The sequence below is a fragment of the Dipodomys spectabilis genome, unplaced genomic scaffold (assembly GCF_019054845.1).
Source record: "Dipodomys spectabilis isolate Male_0828 unplaced genomic scaffold, ASM1905484v1 ptg000187l, whole genome shotgun sequence".
Classification (NCBI taxonomy): domain Eukaryota; kingdom Metazoa; phylum Chordata; class Mammalia; order Rodentia; family Heteromyidae; genus Dipodomys; species Dipodomys spectabilis.
Window position 1 is genome coordinate 14,300,427 of NW_024870864.1, and position 24,669 is coordinate 14,325,095.

General features: G+C 40.0%; 1 pseudogene; it reads right to left on the minus strand.

Moving 5' to 3' along the window:
• Window positions 1–231: 231 nt before the first annotated feature.
• LOC122121237 lies at window positions 232–2,863 on the minus strand (annotated as a pseudogene).
• Between the last annotated feature and the right edge of the window lie 21,806 nt (window positions 2,864–24,669).

Consider the following 24,669-nt stretch of genomic DNA (forward strand, 5'->3'; position numbering starts at 1 on the left):
GGAGGGAGAGGGGTTGGATAGAGTAGGGCAGAGTAGAAAGATAAAAGAGTGACATTATTCAAGATGAATTGTATTTATAAACTGACATGTTTAATGGTAACAGTTTTTTTTGCACAACTACAGAGAGATAATAAAAGTACAACTGAAAATAAGAAATGTGTATGAAGTTCTAAATTTCTTCTTTTCATGGGCACAGAACCTGGCATTTATTACAGGGGGAGTTAGGGATGCTCATTCAGTCCAGCGGTGGCCGCAGTGCACACGTAGTACAAGCGCATGGCATCCTCAGCCCGGACACTGTGTGACTGGAAGAACACTGCCTCCTTGTGGCCACACTTCTGGCATGGGTGGTCTTCGGTCCACTGCAAAGTGGGGTCCTGGGACACGTCAGCGATGATCTGGGTCAGCTAGTGCACTTCGTGCTTGATTTTGTGGACATTAGATGTAGCTGTTGTCTGCTTCCTGCTGGTAGTCACAGTTCCGGCACGCACACAGCAGGATGCGGTTCTGCTTTTCTTCCTTGGGGTACAGCATGTTGTTACATTCCTGGCAGAAGCGAATGCCTACAGAGCCCGGCTCGTAGTACCATCGGGTTCAATAGTTACACACTGACGCCCAGCCTCCCCAGCTTGCGCAGACTGAAGCTCTAAATTTCTTCACTCTCCTCTCTGTCTTTCTGTTTCTTTGAAGGTTATATTTGAATAAGATTGAATCTTTTAAGGCTTCTAATCGAGATTAGAAGTGATCTCATCAGTGTTGGGAAATGTACTTCCAGAAGAGACTGTGATGAGAGGAGTTCACAGCTGATGACCCAGTGAAGTCGTGGTCCAACTCACTGAATATATACAGGAAGGCACTTTGCATAGCAAGAGTTTCAGTCAAACTCAGTCAATGTAAAATGAAGTATTTATAGCATATATAAGGAACACTTCTCCAACAAAACTCCTTCTTGACACGTAGGAAGCAACACAACTAAATATAGATGCAATATTATTTTCTTTTCTACTCAGCATTTGTCCAGAAATCAGAATCATCAGCAGAATCCCTGAGAACATGCTACAAATTCAAAATGACAAAATCACCTCAGATCTACTGAATATATGCCAGCAAGTTAACAATGATCCATGTTAGGTTTAGGAATTGTATTCAGATTAGTATAACAGTACTACAGATATGATTTTTACTCCTCAACACATTTAAAAGCATTTTCATTTAAACCATAGTTCTCAGAATTTCTTTGTTTCTCTATCTCAGTCTCTGTCTTTCTCTGTCTCTGTCTTTGTGTCTCTCTCTTACACATGCAGATAAATGCACACACACACACACACACACACACACACACACACACACACAGAGCCCTGCACCAGTCCTTTATTATAACAGAGGAATTGACCTAAGCTCTGAATGAAGAAGAGTTTTGTACTCAGGCAAGGCCAGTTCTGTCTATGTCACAATAATATTCATAAATAGAAAACCAGATGCAAGTTGAGATGGGCAAGCACATGGCTGTCTTCACTTTATAACAAGTGAATATAATGTGACTCATTTCATGAGAACAGTTTTAATACTCTCAAGGAATGGACAGCCAATGGTCTAATAATTTCCCACAAGGCACCTCTTTGCAGGGCTAAATTGGGTACATTGTGGCATCAGCACAAGCCTTCTTCTCTATTTGCTCCTAATTGCCAGGTGATGTTCTCCCTTACAACAAGTCCAGAATCTTTGGAGACAGGAACTGGAGACTGAAATCTCTGAGACAAATAAGCAGAAACAGGTTGTTTTGGATTGAGACTGAAGACCTTTAAAGATTGTATGTTAGCAACAATGAGATGTGCAAGTCGTTATGTCGAAAAACGAACTTAACAACCTTGGTGGGGAGTGGGGGGAGGATGGGGTGAGGGGAGGGGAGGAGTATGGGAAGGGATGGGAAGGGGAAAGAATGAGGAGACAACAATACTTGATAAGAAATGTACTCATCATCTTTCCCATGTAATTGTAACTCCTTTGTATGGTATTCTCACAATAAAAAATAAATTAAATAAATTTAAAAATAGATTATATGTTAGTTTAAAATAAGCACAATTATATATATATGTATATATATACACACACTCATCATGTGTATATGTATATAATTATATACAAGTATTTACACTAGGGCATTTCAAGTCAACATGTCAGTATGTGAGTGCAGTACATCTTCATCAATTTCACATTTCCATTACTCCAAAGAGAAAATTTTAAAGAATTATTAGATTAATTTGCTATAGAAATATAGTGTGGAAGAATGACAGGATATTAGTGGATACAAAAATTGTTACATTGAACATATATTCACACTTTCATGTATAAACATTTCTATCATTTTCCTTTTCCATTATAAAGGCCATGAGGATAATACCTGTAAGAGAAAATTTTGTCCTCCCTGTCAATTCTTTATCCTAAGTCTGAATAGGAAGTTCCCAGGAATCAAGAGTTTCTAACACTCATAGTAAACATCCCTGAACAGATGTGAACTATGGTATCAGATGCATCTTCAGGTAGCTCAACTCTGTGCACTGATTGGTCAGCTCCCTTGAGGATTAGTGCTGCTGGTGGTGACACTGTCTTTTTCTGGACTAGCTGAATTAGGTTCAGGGGAGATCAGCCTCAAATCTATTCCTTTCCTAGAGACTATGCTAGACATAAACTTAACTATCACTGGGTCTCTGATGCTGAATTAGGGTGGTAGGTGCATATGTCTCTTCAAAACCATACTTCCACCGTGGGTCCTTCTTCCCGGTGCTGCAAGCATCATGGGTTTTTATTGGTTATTACCAAGCGATGTCACTTTTCTCAGAAGAGCAGGTCTTACCCTATCCATCTGGCTATTTGCATATTGCTCCCAAAGGACAGCCTTCCTTTCTAAGTCTGAAATAAAAACTTAGCTCTGAACTTGCCTTGACCTGTCAAGACTCCTCATCTCACTCCTAAACTGAAGTCCTTCTCTCAGCTCCTGTGGCTGTAAATGCTGTGGATCCCTGGTAAGAGCAAGGGGAGATGAGGGATGAGAGTGGGTTGAAGGGTGTGTTCTCAGGGCTCAGTTTCGACCTATGCAAGTGTTAGATGTTCAGTTCTTGTTATCTATGGTGGGGCAATTGAGATTTAGTTCTGGGAAATAGAGAAATATTTCAGAAGGATCTAAAACTTACGCTTTTGTGAAGATTCTTCTTGGTTAGAATAATGTAGTTGACTCCTGGATACTCATTTATATTTAAAAAATACCTTTATTTCTAATATGAAATATATTGTAAGCCAAACCATGAAATATAAACAATAGGTAATATATCAAAATACAAATAAAAAGCATGCTTTTCTATGTTTGTACATAACCTTGCACTTCTGTCTTATCCTAATTTCAGGATCCAGTGGAGATGTTGTGCTGACCCAGACTCCACTTTCCCTGCCTGGCACTCTGGGAGAGCCAGCATCCATCTCCTGCAGGTCGAGTCAGAGCCTCTTGCATAGCAATAGAAAAACTTATTTGGATTAGTTCCTGCAGAAACCAGGCCAGTCTCTACAACTCCTGATCTATTTTCTGAGGTTCCGGAGATTTGGCCAGTGAGGTGGGGGGGAAGGTCAGGCAAAGATTTCACATGAAAACAGGGTGGAGGCAGAAAATGTTGGAGTTTATTGCTGCTTTCAACATACACATGTCCTCCCACAGTGATACAGCCCTGAACTAAAAACTTCCTTCTCGCTATTTGAGCTGCCTTAAACATTGCTGGACTTGGGGGCACTAGAGAAGATTGTCTGGGTTGCTTTGTATGTTCCTCCCCTATGGTATAACCCTTGTTTTCACTGTAATTAATGTTGGTATAATTTGTGGAGGGGAAGGGAAAAAACAAATTGTTTAAATAGGGATACAGGTGGACTCATCGCAACAATGAGATGTTCAAGATGTTATGTCAAAAAATGAACTTTACAACTTTGGCGGGGTGAGGGGGTGTGCTGGGGGCAGGAGGGTGGAGATGGGAGGGCAGGGATGGTAAGGGGAAACAAAGGAGGTGGCAATAAGAAATGTACTCATTACCTTGCTCATGTAATTGTAACCCCTCTCTCTGTATGGTATTTTCACAATAAAAAAAGAAAAAAGAGAGAGAACTGGAAACAGCACATGTCTTGGAGCTCACTTTGATAAGAATCATTTTATATGCTCATATGCACAAGCTGGTACAAAAGAGCAGACAGGGGAATTTTCCCTCAGCCAATCAGCTTTTCTTTCTTCAGCCAAACGCATGGTTTCTCTCATTCATATTGATCAGCAGTCTGTGGAAAAGTAGCAAAGAACTGGGCTCTCTCAGTTAGCTCTGTCCTCTCTGCTTACTTCACACTCCTGGATTCTGTGCTTACTCATCACTTGATGGGTTAACAATGGGGTGGTGTTACTGGTAGGATGTAAAAGCTCCTAGTTGGAGGAAATACAATTGTGGGACTGTCCTTAGGCCTAAATCTTGCCCTCACTTCTTCCTATATAATTTTGGATTCGTGTTTGCCATGAGTTGAATAGCCTGTAGTAGATGGTCCCACATCATGAAGTTCTGCCTCTTCATAGGCCAAGGAAGCTAAGGATTGTAAACTGAAATCTCTGACAAAATGAGCCCAAATGAATCTTTCTTCTGTTAGGTTGTTCTTGTCAGTACTTGGGTTCAGACACAAATATTAGGAACTCACCTAAATATTCTGACTAGCAATCTGTACTTTAATCAGGTAACAAGGATCCATGCAAAATTTCAGAAACTAGGCTTTAGCACATGCCTATTTTGGCTAAGAAGATCTTAAGTTGGAAATAATTATTTAGATATACACAACTACTTATCAATACCATGATCTCAGGCCTCAAAATAATAATGGTTTTAGAAACTTGAGGATATATAAAGACTAAACAATTACTAAACATTTTGCCTATAATCCCCAAAGGTCACAGAAGGAAATAAGTGGATTGAAGTTGAGGCTATATTGGCAAATCATTATCACAAAGCTCTCTGCATGAAATCTAGGCATTGTGCTACTATTTTATACTAATGGCTATAAGGGAGGTACAGATAGATGGAACATGGTCTTACCTCTATCTGATAGACAAAACTAAAACAGAAAAGGCTAGGTTTATGGCTCATGGAGTGTGGGTGGTTGGGGAGGAAGGGATGGTGGGACAACAACAAGGGAATGGGTAACAATGATGGACAAGTAATGTACTCATCGCCTTACTCATGAAAGTGCAACCCCTCTGTATAGCATCTTTAAAATAAAATGAAATAAAAATAAAACAGAATTGCTTAGCAAGCTCAAGGCTTTGGACTACAAGCCCTTTACAAATGTGTTTCTGTGTTGGGCATTTTGTGACCTGAATTTCTCTATGTACCTTGATCTCTAGATGTTGCTTATGAACTCTAGAAGTGACTCTTTGGCCACTGAGGAAGATCAAACAAAATCCATGTCAGAGGCAAAATGAGTGATCTGCAATACAAGAGCTCCAGTCAGATCAACAGCCATTAAGAGTGTGAATAGTTTTGAGCAGGTGGCTCATTCCTGTGAATCCTAACTACTCAGAAGGCTGACATCTGAGGATGTCAGCTGGAAAGTCCATGAGACTCTTATCTCCAATTGTCACTGGAAAACCAGAAATGGACATGTGCCTCAAAGTGGAGAGTGCTAGCCCTGAGTTCAAGCTCCATGAGTGACCAAAAAAAGTATGAATTGCTGATGAATATAAGTACTTATGTTGTATGCCAAAAAGTTTTTGAGTGGTTCATTGCACACTATTTTTGTTAAAAACCAATTGGTTCACTATAGATATTTACAAAACAATCGGAAACAGGAGAAATAAAAAAATCTACAAAATATATGAATGAATAGAATACATTTTAGTTCATTTATGGTAACAGCCAAGGAATAGTTAGTACTATTATCAATATTACAGAATTATATAATGTAATATACAGTAATGTGTGGTAATATATAAATGGAGCCATAAAATGTGACTTTATATGTACAATAAAGACTTTTCAAATATCATTAAGTTCACAGTTAAAAAATGAGTGGCATATATCCCTATGGGCTATAGGTTTTAAAACATGCATATAGATTTATTTACTGCTACATACATACATGTATATGTGTGTGTATTTATAAATATCAAGAGAAAGATGCATCATGTGCAGATACACACACAAACACACATACACAAACACAAATTATGAGGCATCTGATGAAATGTAGCTTAATTTCTCCAGAGTCTGTCCTAAAGACAGAAATGCAAGAATGTAGAGCATGGAGACTTCTGAGGAAACATATATATTGCTAAACTACATATTGCTAAATAATCTTATTTCTACACTTACTAGTCTCATGAAAGTTTCAAGAAAACAGAAATACTTTGGGAACCTTTTATAGTAGTTCTGCATTGTCAAATGGGTAGGATTGCTTGCAGATTAAGAAAGTGTATTTCTGAACCTGTCTGTGAGAAACTCTCTAGAGAGAATTGACTGTGAGAGGAAGATCCACCTCATAGTCCACAGTTCCTTTCAATAGGATGCAGTCTCTTGTGCAATAAAAGAGCCAGGAGGAGGAAGGAGAACATTCACTGTGCTTCTTGGGTGACATGATGCGAGCTCCACTGTACTCTGCCCACATGGCAGAGCAAAATTTCTAATCTAAGATTGAAATAAAGAATTCTTCCCGTCAAGTTGCTTTTATTAAGGTCTTGTCACAGCAATTAAAAGCTAAGTACACATCTTTATAACATGTTCTAACTAACTTTGACCAATGATATAAGATGGATGCTGTACTGAAGAGCATTTGGCATCACAGTCTCTGGGTTGAGAGGGATGGCTATTATTTATAGTGGAAACTTTGCCAATTTGTTAGATAACAATATGGTGAGGTAGATTTCTTTAAAGAGGGTTTATAAGTGAGGGAAACTATGTTTCTAAGCAGATGGTGTAAAACAACATCCTGAACTTATCTATTTAGCCTCAGGATGATCAAATGTAGGTGTGATTAAGGCGGGAGAGCTGCAGGCTAGGAGGTGGATTCAGAACACTGGTATCTGGGTGCCATATTCTTGGAGCAGGAAGGAAGTGACAGCTCTTCTCTGCAGGAGGCAAGGTGTCCCCCTACAGGCTCCATGTACAACTTTAATCTTAAAACAGTTTTGACCCTTTGCAGGGATGGGAAGGGGAAAAAAAGGAGGAGGCAACAATGCTTGATAAGAAATGTACTCATTACCTTGCTCATGTAATTGTAACCCCTATGAATGGTATTTTCACAATAAAAAAGGGAAAAATAGAAAAAAAAAGACTTCTCAATAGTTTGTGAACAAATCCACATCTCATGATAAGTCCATTGGCACTGAGTGCACTTGACATCTGTAACTAACAGTGATGAATTCACACTGAGAGTATCAGCCTGCTTTTCTTCTAATTATAATACTTTCCCAGCACATTGGTTTCAAGAAGTCAATACTAGCAACCTTGTAAATTGTCAGGACTCAATGGCCAATAGACATAAAAGAAATGCAAATCAAAACAACATTGAGGTTCCACCTCACCACAGTTAGAATGGCTATAACCAAAATCTCTAATAACATGTTGGAGGAGATGTGGACAAAAGGGAACCCTACTGCATTGGTGGTGGGAGTGTAAACTTGTTTAACCACTTTGGAAAGAAGTATGGAGGTTCCTCAAAGACTCCACATAGAGCTCCCCTATGACCCAGCAATCCCGCTTTTGGGCATTTACCCAAATGATCAGAAGCAAGACCATACTAAAGCTACCAGCACAACTATGTTTATTGCAGCATTATTTACCGTAGCTAAGATATAGAACCAACCCAGATGCCCCTCAGTAGATGAATGGATCAAGAAAATGAGATATATATACACAATGGAATTCTATGCCTCCATGAGAAAGAATGGCATCGCCCATTTTTTAGGAAATGGAAATATTTGGAAAAAAAATATATTAAGTGAAGTAAGCCATGCCCAAAGAAACATAGGTCCCAAGTTTTCTCTTATTTGCAATAACTAGTATATGTCTGAGACAAGCAAAAATGGTCAGATAAGTTTATGTTAGGTGAAATGAACCCCACAATAAGGACTCAAATATTTTTTTTTCTTTCTTGCTATTGTTTCTAACATATTTATAAGATTATTTCTTTGAGGCTGAGACGGTGGCTTAGTGGTAGAGTGCTTGCTTTGCATGCATGAGGTGCTGGGTTCGATTCCTCAGCACCACATAAGTAGAAAAAAAAGCTGGAAGTGGCACTGTTGCTCAAGTGGTAGAGTGCTAGCCTTGAGCTGAAGAGCTGAGGGACAGTGCCCAGGCCCAGAGTTCAGGCCCCTTGATTGGACCAAGAAAAAAAAAAGATTATTTCTTTGTTGGTTTGTATGTCCCTCCGCCATGGTATAACCCCTGTTTTCACTGTATTTGATGGTATTATAACTTGTGGAGGGGAAAGGATAAAACAATTTGTTTAAATATGGATACAGATAAACCCATTGCAACAATGAGATTTAAAAGACGTTATGTTGAAAAACGAACTTTACAACTCGGACGTAGGGTGGGGTTGGGGAGTGGTGACTTGGGTGGTGGAGGAGATGGGAAGGGATCGTAGGGGAAACAAAGCAGGAGGTAACAATGCTTGATAAGAAATGTACTCATTACCTTGACCATGTAATTGTAACCCCTCTGTATGATATTTTTACAATTAAAAAAGAAAAAAAAAACTAGCTCACAGGGAAACACTGGTTCTCCCCATCTGCACCATGGCATGCATGAATAGTGATAGATTTTCCTTTACCACTTAAGCCCTCTACATGCCATGGGACCTATGTTTCTTTAGGCCTGGCTTACTTCACTTAATATAATTTTTTCCAAGCCTTTCAATTTCCTAGGAAATGGGGCAATGTCATTCTTTCTGATGGAGGCATAGAATTTCATTGTATATATGTACCACATTTTCTTGATTCATTCATCTACTGAAGGGCATAGGGATTGGTTCCATATCCTAGCTATAGTAAATAATGCTGTGATAAACATGGTTGTTGTGGTAGCTTTGGTATGATCTTGTTTGTGTAAATCCTCAAAAGTGGGATTGCTGTGTCATAGGGGAGCTCTAGGTGAAGTCTTTTGAGGAACCTCCATACTGCTTTCCAAAGTGGTTGAACAAGTTTACACTCCTAACAACAGTAGGGTTCCCTTCTGTTCACATCCCCTCCAGCATTTGTTGTTACTGGATTTCTAGATTATATCTATTCTAACTGGGGTGGGGTGGAATCTCAACATTCTCTTCAATGATACTGAAAGCAAAAATTCACTAGCACACTCTTTTATATGAAGCCAGCATAACCCTCATACAAACCAGGCAGGGATTCATCAAAGAAAGAGAACTGTAAACCCATTTCTTTGATGAATATTGACGCAAAACTTCTCAACAAAATCTTGGCCTAAGGACTTCAACAACTCATCAAAAAAATTATACACCACAATCAAACAGGAATCATTTCAGGGATGCAAAGATGGTTCAATATATGCAAATCAAGTTATAAAATTCAACATGAGTAAGGATAAGAACCACACAATTATCTCAATAGATGCAGAGAAAGCATTTGACAAGATCCAACACCCCTTTATGATGAAAGCTCTGGAAAAACTAGGAATCTACAGAACATTCCGCAATACAATAAAGGCTGTATATGACAAATGTACAGCCAGCATTTTACTAAATGGTGAAAAATTAAAGCCATTTCCTCTAAATTCAAGAATGAGAAGAGGATGCCCACTCTCTCCACTCCTCCTCATCCTAGTATTAGAATGCCTAGATCATGGACCTCAAGCCAGAAATCTCAGGGATCATGCCCATGTCCTGCAGCCTTGCCTAGCTCCTGAGGATTTGCATGTGTCCATGCACAGCCAAGTGCCTGAACCCTTCTTCATGGTCTGCTCACACCCTGTGTAGCAGTCAGTCCCAGTCAGCACACAGTATGAGTAAGAGCCCCTGTTCAGCTCAGAGGATCCTGCTGCTTTGACCCAAAGATACAGAAGGATAGTACTAGGAATTTATTGAGCCCAAGGTTAACAGTGATGCCTCACTCCTCATGGAAACTCCCAGAACATAATTAATTCTGTGGATATTTGGTGTCTGTTTTCAATATCAGGTGCTAGAGTGACATCCCCATTTCCCAGTGTCCATCCTCTCTGTGTGCATCTGTAGGAGACAGTCTCCATCACTTCCAGATCCAATCAGGGATTGGTCGTGATTCACAGTGGCATCACCAGAAACGAGGTGATGCTCCTAAACTCTTGATTTATTGGGCATCACATTTACAGTCTGGGGTGACATCCAGATTTAATGGCAATGGACAAGAGTATTGACAACCCTCTCAATGTTGTCTGTCTGTCTTCCATCAGCCTCAGGAGCACCAACCAGATAATGCTTCTTGTGTCTTATTAAAAACACAGATCTGTCATTCTGAGCCTCTGAAATATGGTATCCAGGTGGATATAATTTGCAGTTTGTCACACAAGAGGCCTTTGCCCGCCTTGTGCTCCCTTTACACTGCTGCACCCACCTGCTAATTTGCATAGTGCTCCCTAAGGAGGACTTTCCCTTTTGAGTCTGAGATGAAGACTCAGCTTGCCCTTGTCTTGTCCTATCAGGACTCTTAAAAGAGAATTCTTTTAGTAAGCTCCTGGGCTGCTAATGCTCTGGCTCACTGGTAAGGACAGAGGGAGATGAACAATGAAATCATGTAAATCGCAAGAAAATGAAAGGAACTAGATCATCATATTGAGTGACATAGGTCAGGATGCAAAAACAAAATAGTATTCGGTCCTACTCACTTGTGGAACCCAGACTTAAATGATGGTAATGATGATGGTGGTGATGGTGATGATGGCATTGATGATGATGATAATAATAATAATAATATAATTTAACATGAATGCCAAAATGGAAAATATGTGAAGGGAGACAGGTGAAGGTGAAAGAAAGGGACAAAAAGCACACTAAGTGTAGAAGAAGAATTGGTATATAAATAAATATATACATTCACATACTCACGTGTGCATTCGAGTTATGACGTTCCTTTACACAGTATGAAAAATGGGAGTTCCGGGAAGATGGCGGAGGAGAAGCTGGAATCTGAACAAGCTCTCGCATAGAAAGCAGGTTTAGAGTTCCAGTGAACAGTCCTAAGCCAGAGAATCACACCAAGTGTGCCATCACAGGACAGAGAGTTAGACAAGAGAGGGGAAGCCAAGACAAGGAGACACATCTGAGCGCCTGCCAGCAGCCGCGGCGGCGGCGGCAGGGTCGCAGCGGCGACCGCAGCCGCGGCCATACCTGAGCGCTCACACAGAGAGTCTGGGACGAAGGAGCCAGACGCAGCGGGTGAGAGGATTCTACTCAACACCAGCAAGAACCGACAAGGAGCGGACATCTTCATCCTGCAGTTTGCAGACCAGAGACGACCCAGGATCCAAGACTCGGCGTGAGTAGAAGCCCGACATCCTCACTCCTTCTCCGGGAGCAGAGGAGGGAAGGCCACCCCTCCCCCCGCAGCACCGGTGATCTCCATCTTGGATACCAACAAAGCTCGGAGGAGCTGCTAGCTCCAACTCAGGCCTTGGAATAAAACGAGTCATATAACAGGTCACAAGAACTTAACGGCAAAGTGACCTGCCAGACTCAGCTCCATCCAGGGAAAAGTCACCCAGCTCAGGCACCAGCCATTGGAGTGGCTTTCCTCACTGGGTAACCAGAGCCAGAGGCTGCCCCTCCCTCTAGCAGCGTCCACAATCAATTTATAAACAGAAACCCTGAGAATGGCTCCAGGGTGGGTGCTGTGAATTTTTCACAAAATAGCCCCAGGGAAAAGCTACTGTTTGTTGAAAGGCCTCAACTCTACCAGAACCTAGCCTCATCACCCCTCTTTTGTGATTCTCAAAGCAGATCACCCTCCCATTAAACTAACCTGGGAGGGGGAATCTCAAAATCTTGGGTAAAGCAGAGCATTTTTCTGCCTGTTTGAACAAACTGACTCAAGAAACCAATCAAGCCACAGGACCTCAAGCTGACCAGAGACTCCAACAAGAGGCTGGTTACAGACAAAAGGGAGATACAGGATTCTTCCCACCCCTCCCAAAAAAATCAAAAAAAAATAAAAATCAAAGAACTTTTTTTTCTTCTTTTTTTTTTTTTTTTTTTTTTTTGGTACCTTATATATATATAATTTTTTTTTCCTTTTCTAAAACTTTTATTAATCTTTAAGTTTTGCCTTTTTTGAAAAAATAATTGTTTTCCAGTAACTTTTTTTTCCCTCTTATAATTTTTATTTTAGGAATACGTGAATGTACGTTTTCCTTTCTTTTCTTGCCTTCTCTCTCTTTTTCTTTCTTTCTTAATTATCTTTTTGTTTTTTGTCTAGCTCTACTGAACTTCTGATCTTTTTTTTTTCTCCCTTTCTTATCCTTTTCACCTTTTCCTTTCTTTTGTTCTTCTGTATGTGACTTAACTCTTGTCCTGCACATCCTCAGATAAACCCATAGTTAACTAGTAGACCCTATCCCCCATTGTGTACACACTTAATCCACAAATTTATTACTCAATCCAAAACCTCTGAGACTTAAATTCCTTAATAGCAGTACTACCTCTTTATACCTATATAATATTTTAAGCATTTTTTAAGTTTTTCACATCTCCTCTATCTCCCTCCTGTTTTCTCATTATATTCACATTCCTCACTAAATACATGGTCTTTCAATCTCCATAACTATATTGATTTTTACATTTCTAATTTTTTTTCTGGTCTCTTTTCATTTCCCTTTCCCTTTCTTCTTTTTCTCTCCCTCTCTACTTGCATCCTACCCAACCTATTTCCTGCATTGAGATTAGGACATAGTTAACTCTCCCTGTGCCTCCCCACACCAATCTATTCCTAATTTTTACCCACATCTCTCCCTAACCCTAAAAATTTCTGGTTTTCCAAATTCTTCTCTGCGGTTCGAAGCCCATTAACATATAGTTGTTTGATGTTGAATAGATGTATCTGTTGAACTAGATTGTATTTGTAGACTATTGACTGTATAAATGCAAACGTTGGTTGATGGTTGCCTTAAGATAGTGTTCTAGCACAAAACTGGTGCTATTTTCATCTCAAATGGGCAGAGTAAGCCGGAAAAACACAAGAAAAATGGCAAATCCGGGTATCTCAATTCCCAATCTTGATAATCAGGGGTCAGATCAGATAATGAACAATCCAGAGGAGAGTTCCCAAATAGCTCTACAAACACTGGTGGCAAACATGATAAATGAGAAGTTTGACAACTTACAAAGGACTCTGTATGAGCATGATAGGGAGAGAGAGGAGGCATCCCAAAAGTTTATACAAGAATATCATAAGCGTGAGGGAGCTACTCAAAAACTGATACAGGATTTGCGTGAACAACTTGAGAATACTCAAAGAGAAAGGGAGGAATGGCGTGAGCAGGCTGAGAACACTCAAAGAGAACTGCAGGAATCCCACGAACGGGAGGAAAGAGAACTGCAGGAATCCCACAAACGGGAGGAAGCTAATCAAAGAGTAATTCAGGAATTGAGAGACCAGGTAGAGAACACACAAAGATCACTAAAGGCATTCATGGAATCCATTAACAAAGAGCTGAAGGAAGTCAGGGAGACCACAAAGGGAATGCTGAATGGAACCCAACAGAAGGAATGGGAGTCCAAAGAAACCATAACCAATCAACTAAGTGATTTGAGAACAAACGCTGAACACCAAATTAAGGAATTAAAGAAATTCATACAAGACCTAAAACAGAGCTTCAACAAAGAACTTGAAGCCATCAAAGCTGACCAATTAGAAGGAAAAGAGATAAAAAACAAAGTAGAGAGTCTTGACAGCAGGTTAGACCATGCAGAAGATCGAATCTCAGGGATTGAAGACAGCCTAGATATTATAGAGAAAGAACATACAACCATCCAAGACAAGTCCAAGAAGTATTATAGATCTATCCAACACCTGGAAGACACCATCAGAAGGCCTAATCTAAGGATAATGGGTGTAGAGGAGCACCTAGAAACAGAAGTTAATGGTCTAGGAAATTTGTTTAACAGGATCCTAGCAGAGAACTTCCCAAACATACAAAAAGATAGGCTTATTCAGATACAAGAAGCTTTTAGAACCCCAAATAGACCAGACCAGAATAGGACATCCCACCGTCACATTATAATCCATACAGGATCAACTCAGACCAAGGAAAAGATCCTTAAAGCTGTCAAGGAGAAAAGGGTAATCACCTATAAAGGGAAACCAATTAGAATTACCTCAGATTTCTCAGCAGAGACAATCAAAGCAAGAAGAGCCTGGAATGATGTATGCCATGCCCTAAAAACAAACAACTATCACAAAATGTCATGTCAAAACCAGCTTTACAATGTCGGTGGGGGGGGGGGAGGGGGGGGTATGATTGGGTTGGAGGGAGGGGGGAGGCTGGGAAGGGAGGTGAAGGGTAAACAAAGGAGGAGGCTGCAATGCTTGGTAAGAAATGTATGCATTATCCTGCCCATGTAATTGTAACCCCTCTGTACAGTATGTTCTCAAATAAAATAAAATTAAATTAAAAAAAAAAAAAAAAAAACAACTATCAACCAAGAATACTGTACCCTAAACTCTCCTTCATAACTGAAGGCCAAATAAAAACCTTCCATAGCAAAGAAAAATTGAAACAATACATCTCCACCAAACCAGCCCTACAAAAGATTCTTAAAGATGTCCTACACATAGAAAACCAACAAGACCGCAACAAAGGCCAAGAAACTGCACCCAAACTGAGAATCCAAGAACCATAGGAAGAACCCAGTTTTCGCAGCCCCCACGAAGGTTGATAACATGGCAGGAACTCCCAAATTCCTCTCAGTCCTATCTCTTAATGTTAACGGACTGAACTCTCCAATTAAGCGACATAGACTGTCTAGTTGGATTAAAAAACAAGACCCTTCTATCTGCTGCCTTCAGGAGTCACATCTTGCCCATAAAAACAAACACATTTTCAATGTCAAAGGCTGGAACAAAATCTACCAAGCAAACGGCCCCCATAAACAGGCGGGAGTTGCAATCTTAATATCAGATAAAATAGACTTCAAATTAAAATTCGTGAGAAGAGATAAAGAAGGTCGCTACATACTAATTAAAGGATCTCTCCTTCAGGAGGATATTACAATTCTAAATATCTATTCGCCAAACAATGGAGCACCCAAATTTATCAAAGAAACACTACTTTCCCTCAAATCCCATATTGATCCAAAGACATTAATTGTTGGGGATTTTAACACACCACTCTCCCCACTAGATAGATCAACTCGGCAAAAACTCAACAGAGAAACCGCAGATCTAAACAGCTGCATAGATCAACTAGACTTAACAGACATCTACCGAACATTTCACCCAGCAGCATCAGAATACACGTTTTTCTCAGCAGCACATGGAACGTTTTCTAAAATAGACCAAATTTTGGGCCACAAAGCAAACTTGTCTAAATTCAGAAACATTGAAGTTATACCTTGCATTCTCTCTGACCACAAGGGAATAAAATTAGAACTCAACACCAAAAGCCACCAAAGAAAGTCCAGTATCACATGGAGGCTGAACAACACACTGCTGAATCAAGAGTGGGTCATGGAAGAGATTAGAAAGGAAATTCAAATGTTCATGCTATTCAACAAAAATGAACACACAAATTACCAGCTCTTCTGGGACACAGCAAAGGCAGTACTCAGAGGCAAGTTTATAGTTCTGAGCTCCTACATCAACAAATTGGAGAGATCTGAAACTAGCAATTTAATGACACATCTAAACCTCCTTGAAAAAGAGCAGCAAGATAAACCCCAATCCAGTAGACGGAAAGAAATAATCAAAATTAAATCAGAATTAAATGAATTAGAATCCAAAAAAACTATAGAAAGAATCAACAAAACAGAGTTGGTTCTTCGAAAAACTTAACAAAATTGACAGACCCTTAGCAAATCTTATCAGAAAAAGAAGAGAACAACCCCAAATTAATAAACTCAGAGATGAGAATGGAAACATCACCACGGAAACAACCAAGATTCAGAACATTATAAGGGAATACTTCTCAAAACTTTATGCTAATAAGTTTGAGAACTTGACAGAAATGGACCTTTTCCTAGCAAATATTGACATGCCAAAACTAAACCAAGATGAGTTAAACCAGCTTAACAGGCCCATATCAAGCATTGAAATAGAAACAGCATTAAGAGACCTCCCAGCTAAGAAAAGTCCAGGACCAGATGGTTTTACAGCAGAATTTTACAAGGCCTTCAAAGCAGAGCTCACACCAATACTCCTCCAACTCTTCAATGAAATTGAAAGAGAAAGCTCACTACCGAACACATTCTATGAAGCCATCATAACCCTCATCCCAAAACCAGGCAGGGACTCATCAAAGAAAGAGAACTATAGACCCATTTCTTTGATGAACATTGATGCAAAACTTCTCAACAAAATTTTGGCCAATCGACTTCAACAATTCATCCAAAAAATCATACACCACGATCAAACAGGATTCATTTCAGGGATGCAAAGCTGGTTCAATATACGCAAATCAATTAATATTATTCATCACATCAACAGGAGCAAGAATAAGAACCACATGGTTATCTCAATAGACACAGAAAAAGCATTCGACAAGATCCAACACCCCTTTATGATGAAGGTTTTGGAAAAATTAGGAATCCATGGAACATTCCTCAATACAATAAAGGCTGTATATGACAAACCTACAGCCAGCATTATACTCAATGGTGAAAAACTAAAGCCATTTCCTCTTAACTCAGGAACAAGACGAGGATACCCACTCTCTCCACTTCTCTTCAATCTAGTATTAGAATGCCTAGCTACAGCAATAAGACAAGATGCAGACATAAAGGGGATCCAAATAGGGAAAGAAGAAATAAAACTCTCCCTCTTTGCAGATGACATGATCTTGTATTTAAAGAATCCCATAGACTCCACTCCCAAATTACTCAAGCTGATTCAAAACTTTGGCAAAGTAGCAGGTTATAAAATTAACCCCCAAAACTCAATGGCTTTTCTGTATGCCAACAATGAGAAAAGTGTGGCTGAAATTAGGAAAGCAACTCGATTTGTAATAGCCCCACAAAAAATAAAATACCTCGGAATTAACTTAACTAAAGAAGTGAAGGACCTCTATGATGAAAACTTTAAAATCTTGAAAAAGGAAATCAACACTGAACTTAAAAAATGGCAAAACCTCCCATGCTCCTGGATTGGAAAGATTAACATCGTGAAAATGGCAATACTTCCCAAGGCTATCTACAAATTCAACGCGATACCTATGAAAATTCCAACCTCATTCTTCAAGGAAATAGAAGAGGCAATCCAAAAATTCATATGGAACAATAAAAGACTCCGATTAGCAAAAATGCTCCTCTACGGAAAGAACACTGCTGGAAGAATATCAATACCAAATTTCAAACTCTACTATAAAGCCATAGTAATCAAAACAGCTTGGTATTGGCATAAGAACAGACCTCAGGACCAATGGAATAGAATTGAAAACCCAGAAATGAACCTACAGACCTATAGCCATCTAATCTTCGATAAGGGAGCTAAAACAATAGAATGGAAGACAGACAGCCTCTTCAGTAAATGGTGCTGGCAAAACTGGTTAACTACATGTAGAAAACTAAAGCTAGATCCTTATATATCACCCTGCACCAGAATCAACTCCAAATGGATCAAAGACCTTGAACTCAAAGCAGACACTCTGAAAACATTACAGGATGGAATAGGAGAAACCCTGGGTCTCCTTGGCTCAGGCCGAAATTTTCTGAATAGAGACCCGGAAACACAACAAATCAAAGAAAGGTTGGACAAATGGGATTGTATAAGGTTGCAGAGCTTCTGCAGGGCAAATGACATAGCTAGCAAGATCAATAGAAAGCCCACGGACTGGGAGAAGATCTTTACTAGCCATACAACGGACAAGGGTCTCATATCTAAAATATACTTGGAACTCAAAAAATTAAACCACCCAACAACAAATCCTCAAAGAAACAACTGCCCAATAAGTAAGTGGGCGAAAGACTTAAAGAGAAGCTTCTCTGAAGAAGAAAGAAGGATGGCCAGTAGACACATGAAGAAATGTTCAACATCCCTAGCCATAAAAGAAATGCAAATCAAAACAACATTGAGATATCACCTCACTCCAGTTAGAACAGCAAAAATCAAGAACTCTAACAACAACAGATGCTGGAGGGGATGTGGACAAAAAGGAACCTTACTTCATTGTTGGTGGGAATGTAAACTTGTTCAACCACTTTGGAAAGCAGTATGGAGGTTCCTCAAAAGACTTCACATAGAGCTCCCTTATGACCCAGCAATCCCACTTTTGGGCATTTACCCTAATGTTTACAAACAAGACCACACTAAAGCTACCAGCACAACTATGTTTATTGCAGCATTATTTACCATAGCTAAGATATGGAACCAACCCAGATGCCCCTCAGTAGATGAATGGATCAAGAAAATGTGGTATATATACACAATGGAATTCTATGCCTCCATCAGAAAGAATGACATTGCCCCATTTGTTAGGAAATGGAAAAACTTGGAAAAAATTATATTAAGTGAAGTAAGCCAGGCCCAAAGAAACGTAGGTCCCATGGTTTCCCTTATTTGTAATATCTAGTATATGTATGAGTCAAGCGGAAAAGGTCAGATAATGTGATGTCAGGAAAATGAACCCTTAGATGTGTATTTTAATGTTTTTTTTCTTTCATGCATGTGTTTCTAACACATTTATAAGATTATCTCTGTGTTGCTTTGTATGTCCCTCCTCCACAGTATAACCCCTGCTTTCACTATATTTGATATCAGTATAACTTGTGGAGGAGATGGGGAAAAACCAGTTGTTTAAGGATACAGGTGGACCTCTTGCAACAATGAGAAGTACAAGTTGTCATGTCCAAAACGAGCTTTACAACGTTGGTGCGGGGGGGGGGGGGGGGGGGAAGGAGAAGGATTGGGATTAGGGGGGGAGGGGGGAGGCTGGGAAGGGATGTGAAGGATAAACAAAGGAGGAGGCTGCAATGCTTGGTAAGAAATGTACGCATTATCCTGCCCATGTAACTGTAACTCCTCTGTACAGTATGTTCACAAATCAAATTAAATTAAATTAAAAAAAAAAAAAAAAGAAAAATGGTGGGAGTGGGAGAGCAAGAGGATAGCAATAGAAAGGAGGTGGTGAGTTTTTGAAAATAAGCTGCATTCAGGTAGGGATTCTCATCACAAACTAACCTCCTGCTGTTAATATATGACAATTACAATTTATCCAACAATAAAATAAATAAAATCATGATTATGCATATAAAACTACTGGGAATCTGCACAACTATTAACCAAGAATGGTAAAACTCCAAAGGAAAACTTGTCAGCTGCTATGTCATAAAAAGGCCACTAGATGGAAAACAAATCTCACAAAGAAAAACTTGAAACCTAACCTTGTCAATAGGAGCTTGAAGCCAGGGAGTTCCATCTCAGTCTTTCATGGCACACATGGCATGTTTACAGAGGATATTGTGTCTCCCCACATCCACTTTGTAAACTTTAATCAAACCTGACAAGGAAGACGCACAAGTTTCTTTTTTTTGCGGGGGGGAGGGTCCGGTCGTGGGACCTGAACTCTGGGCCTGGGCCCAACACACAAGTTTCTTGTAGTGAAGTTATTAAGGGCAGGTCAGAAAGGTGAGGGGAGGAGGGTGGACCCTGCAGATATGCAGCCCTGAAGGGAACATGTGCACACACCCTGTCCAGCTGTGGAAGGTGGGAGGGGGCTGCAGTGTCAGTGCTGTCCCCAGCAGTTCCCAAGAGACGTCTGCAGTGATCAGGCCACTGATTGTCCTTAAAGGCACAGATGATGTCCTGAGCTTCATGATGTCAGGCTAGAAATATAACTGCTCATTGTTCCTAGCATTCTTTTACAGTGTTCGAATTTAAAATGGTGAGTTAGACAATTAGAATTATATTAATTAATGTTTTAGTTTACTAGGTAATTTACTATGTATAAACAATAGATATATAAATTCTACATTCATTTGTGAAGTGCTCCTCTCTATTTGAGAGGAATAGACTTTTTCCTTGGACCTAGGCCTCACTTAGGTCCATGACCCAGACCATTAACACCTTTCTTTCCTGTATGCTCTTTCTTCTTCCAGGAAGATCTCCAGAAATGTTTTCTTATGACCTGCTTGGTCTTCATCTCTTTCCTTGGTTTTCAGCCTCATTTCTCAGCCAGCTGGCTACATTCCTCACACCTCAGAGCAGTGTAAGCCTATCTGGAGCTCTGATATGAGACTAGTCTTCCGTGTTTTTCAGTACCTGAAGTCTGTGCAGATTTCAAATTCACAAGTCCCATGCCACATGTCCACACATGCTGAAGGCAGCCCTGGAGTGTGGATCTGGAGAATGTAATGTGTTATTCCCAGAGCTTGGCTGATTTTAACCATACTCAAATAGATACTCTTGGGGTCTCTCTTCTTCATCCTATTATAATGGACCCTTGAATTTATCAGATGGCCTTCACAACTATAGCAGCCAGCTGCCTTCTCCTTGTTTTATTTAGTACCAGTTTTGTCCTGCAGTGCATGTAAGAGATACCAGATCCCTCCCAGCAAGGGCAGTAGGAGCTATTCAGGGGACCATGTGATAAGATTAGAAGTGATATTTCAGAACAGAGAAGGGGGTGGGCATATCTTTCAGGAAAATATATAAATCGTCATCAAAATAGGAAAAAAGAGCATTGTAGAAGAATTATGTGAGCATGTAGTGCAGAGAACATTAATTTTTTAAAGGATGGAGGTCATCAAATCAAGACTCAGATGGAGTTCTGGTAGTAAATGGTACTGAAGAATACACTGATTGGGTAATGAGTTACTCATGGTCTATTGGCTTTGAAAGAGCAGTGTTATCTTTACACATCATCTTCTTGGACTTCCAGTGGTAAGTTCCATGTGATCACCCTGTTCATTTAATTCTGGTATGACAATCTACACAATGGGATGAAGCATGTCCACATGCTAATCTCTATGTGGGGACCTTTTTCATTTCACTTTGGCTTCACTGTCTGTGATTTCCCAGGTGGAAGATGTTCTTTGCAAACTGGGTGGCTCCAGTTTCTCAACCCCACCCTTGACCACATTGTAATTTGTCATTTCTGTACCTATAAGAATAACATCTCCTACATACAACTTGTGAAAACTGCTTTGTTGGGGTAATGCATATAATACTAGCCACAGGAGGTTGAGATCTTACGATTAGGGTTGGAATTCATGTTGGACACAAAAGACTATGAGTCTCTGTCACCACTTAAACACAAAAAGGTTGGAAGTGAAGCTGTGACTCATTTGGCACACTACCACCCTTGAGCACAAAAGCTCAGGGACTAAGTCAAGCCCCAGGCCTAGTACACAAAAAACTGCTTGACTTAGGACCTAAAAGACATGTAACTTGAAGGACTATGCAGGCTTAAGGAGCATAATGAAGTTCAAGTAGAGTTGAGTCCTTGGTCTAGAGAATAACTCAGCTTCTGAGAAAGAAAAATTTCCATTACTAGAAGAAACAAATGTCCTCTAAAAGTTCAGAAATATCTGGCACATACATGCATAATACCCACAAAGCTAGATATGATTCCAGGTATTTTCCTAAAACTAAAGAAGAAATGCCTGAGGGTGAACTGTTCTAGAGGAAGGCATTCGGGAAGAACATTCAGAAGGGAAGCAATCCAGTCAAATATATGAGTTCACAGGACACCAATGAATGCACCAATGGATTGTCCATATACCTCTGATCATGACACTTTGTAGCACGTATATTTTCAGTGCGACCTACCAATAAAGACTTTGAAAACTGTCCACTTCTCTCTTTCTATCAATGCATCTATCTGTCTTTCTACCTACACATATATTATCACTTTTATAGCACACATGTCTGGGTAATAATGATCATTATTAAACCATATAACAAGGTTCAGGCAAACAACCTGAATACTCTTAAGAATTCTGTGTCACAAACTCCACTGATCCCAGAGTTAGGGGCATCCTAAAATTACTTTTCCTTGGAAATGTTTGTCTTTGAGTGACTGATTTTAGTGAAGGAAATCATACCAAGTCATGGATAAGTTGAAAATGTTAAAAAATCTATTTGGGGTTGGGAATCGAGCTCAGTGGAAGAGTGCTTACCTGGAAAGTGCAAGGTCCTCAGTTCAGTCCTCAGATCTGGAAAAAAATCTATTCTTATCACAGGCCAACAGAATCATAATGCTTTCTTGTCTCTAGAAACACATCATCTACAAGCACATTGGACATCTGGGTTCCTCAGGACTGTGCTTTGTCACTGAGATCTGCTAGCCTGCGGCTCTGACTCGCACTGCCCAAGCCATGTTGATTTGCATGTGCCCAGAGCTCAGCCCACTACACTGGGAACTTCTTCATAGGCTGCTCACACTCTGTGCAGGAGAAGTTCCAGTCAGCACACAGCATGGACATGAGTGCCTCTGCTCAGCTCCTGGGGCTCCTGCTGCTCTGGATTGCAGGTAAGGAAAGATGATACTGGGGATTATTCATCCAGTGTTCAACTGAGCTACTTTGCTGTTCAAGGAAGTACTTGGACAGCAGAATTAATTAAACTGTTAATGGCTTTTATGTTTCCAATGTCAGGTGCCAGATGTGACACTCAGTTGACGGAGCCACCATCCCTGTCATCATCTCAGGGAGACAGAGTCACCATCACTTGCCGAGCCAGTCAGGGCATTAGCAATTATTTACATTGGTACCAGCAGAGAGCAGGAAAAGCTCCAGAGCTCCTGATCAGTTATGCAACTACTTTGCAATCTGGGTTCCCAACAAGGTTCAGTGGCAGTGGATCTGGGACAGAGTTCACTCTTGCCATCAGCAGCCTGCAGCCTGAAGATGCCGCAACTTATTTCTGTCAACAGAGTCATTATTATCCTCCCACAGTGATACAAGTCATAACAAAAACCTCCCAGCAAAGCAGAAGTGAGGGGCTGGGCTGCCCCAGCTGCTCCTCCTGGGGCCTCTACCTGCACAATTGCCTCTACTCTACACAACTACTCAGACACAGCCAAACTTTAAGGTCACTGGAATGTATTGGGAGAGGTCATGGAGGCATTTGCACACCCTAACATTCTGTCCTCCTGCTCATCCCAAGCAGCACACACCTTCTGACTTTAAAAATCACTGATCTATACTCATGTTTCACTTACATTGTGCTAACAATTTGCAGCCACCCAAAAGAAAGAGGCATTTTAGGTATATCAAACCAGGTTTTAAACGCAAGGCAATAAAGCTTTAGAAAAGATTTGGAAAAAATTATATTAAGTGAAGTAAGACTGACCAAAAGAAACATAGGTCCCATGGTTTCCCTTATTTGCAATAACTAGTATATGTCAGCGTCAAGCAGAAAAGGTCAGATAAGTTGATGTTAGGGAAATGAACCCTAAGATATGTATTCAAATGTTTTTTCTTACATGTGATTGTTTCTAACACATTTATAAGATCATTTCTTTGTTGCTTTGTATGTCCCTCCCCCACGGTATAACCCCTGCTTTCACTGTATTTGATGTTGGTATAATTTGTGGAGGGGAAGGAAAAAACCAAATTGTTTAAATAGGGATACAGGTGAACCCATTGCAAAAATGAGATGTACAAGTCATTATGTCGAAAACGAACTTTACAACTTTGGTGGGGGGGAGAGGGGTAGGAGGAGTGGGTGGAGGGGCAGGGGGAGGATGGGAAGGGATTTTAGGGGGAAACAAAGGAGGAGGCTACAATACTTGATGAGAAATGTACTCATTACCTTGCCCATCTAATTGTTAACCCTCTGTATGGTATTTTCACAATTAAAAATTATAATAATAAAAAACAGATTTTGTTTTCAGATTATAAAGAATTCTTCATCAAGTCTTGAAATATAATTTCTTGATTAAAATGGAAAATTTCCAGTTCACTGAGAGATACATCCATGAGTTATCATATATATATATATATATGTATATATATATATGCCACTAGCAATACATAAGATAGCAAATTTACACAATTCCTGTTACAGCCATGGTCTGATTCATAAGATACTTCATCCATCTGCCAAGGGCTCTGAGGATACCGAGCAGAGCATATCTTCTGAGACCCCACTCCACTGGGCCTACAGCCCACAAAGCTCTCCCCTTGCAGGTCTGTATTGGTGGCTCTACTCAAGAAGAAGTTTTCCCTGTATTTGATGTTGGTTTAATTTGGGGAGCGGAAGGGAAAAAAACATATTGTTTAAATAGGGATACAGGCTGATCCATTGCAACAATGTACAAGACACTATATTGAAAAATGAACTTTACAATTTAGACTGGGGGGTTGTGGAGGGAAGAGAGAAGGGAGTGTACTTGTGGAGATGGGAGAGAAAGGATGGGAGGGGAAAACAAAGGAAGAGGCAACAATGATTGATAAGAAATGTATTCATTACCTTGGTTATATTGTTACCCGGCTCTATTAGTATTTTCATAATAAAATCCTTATTTA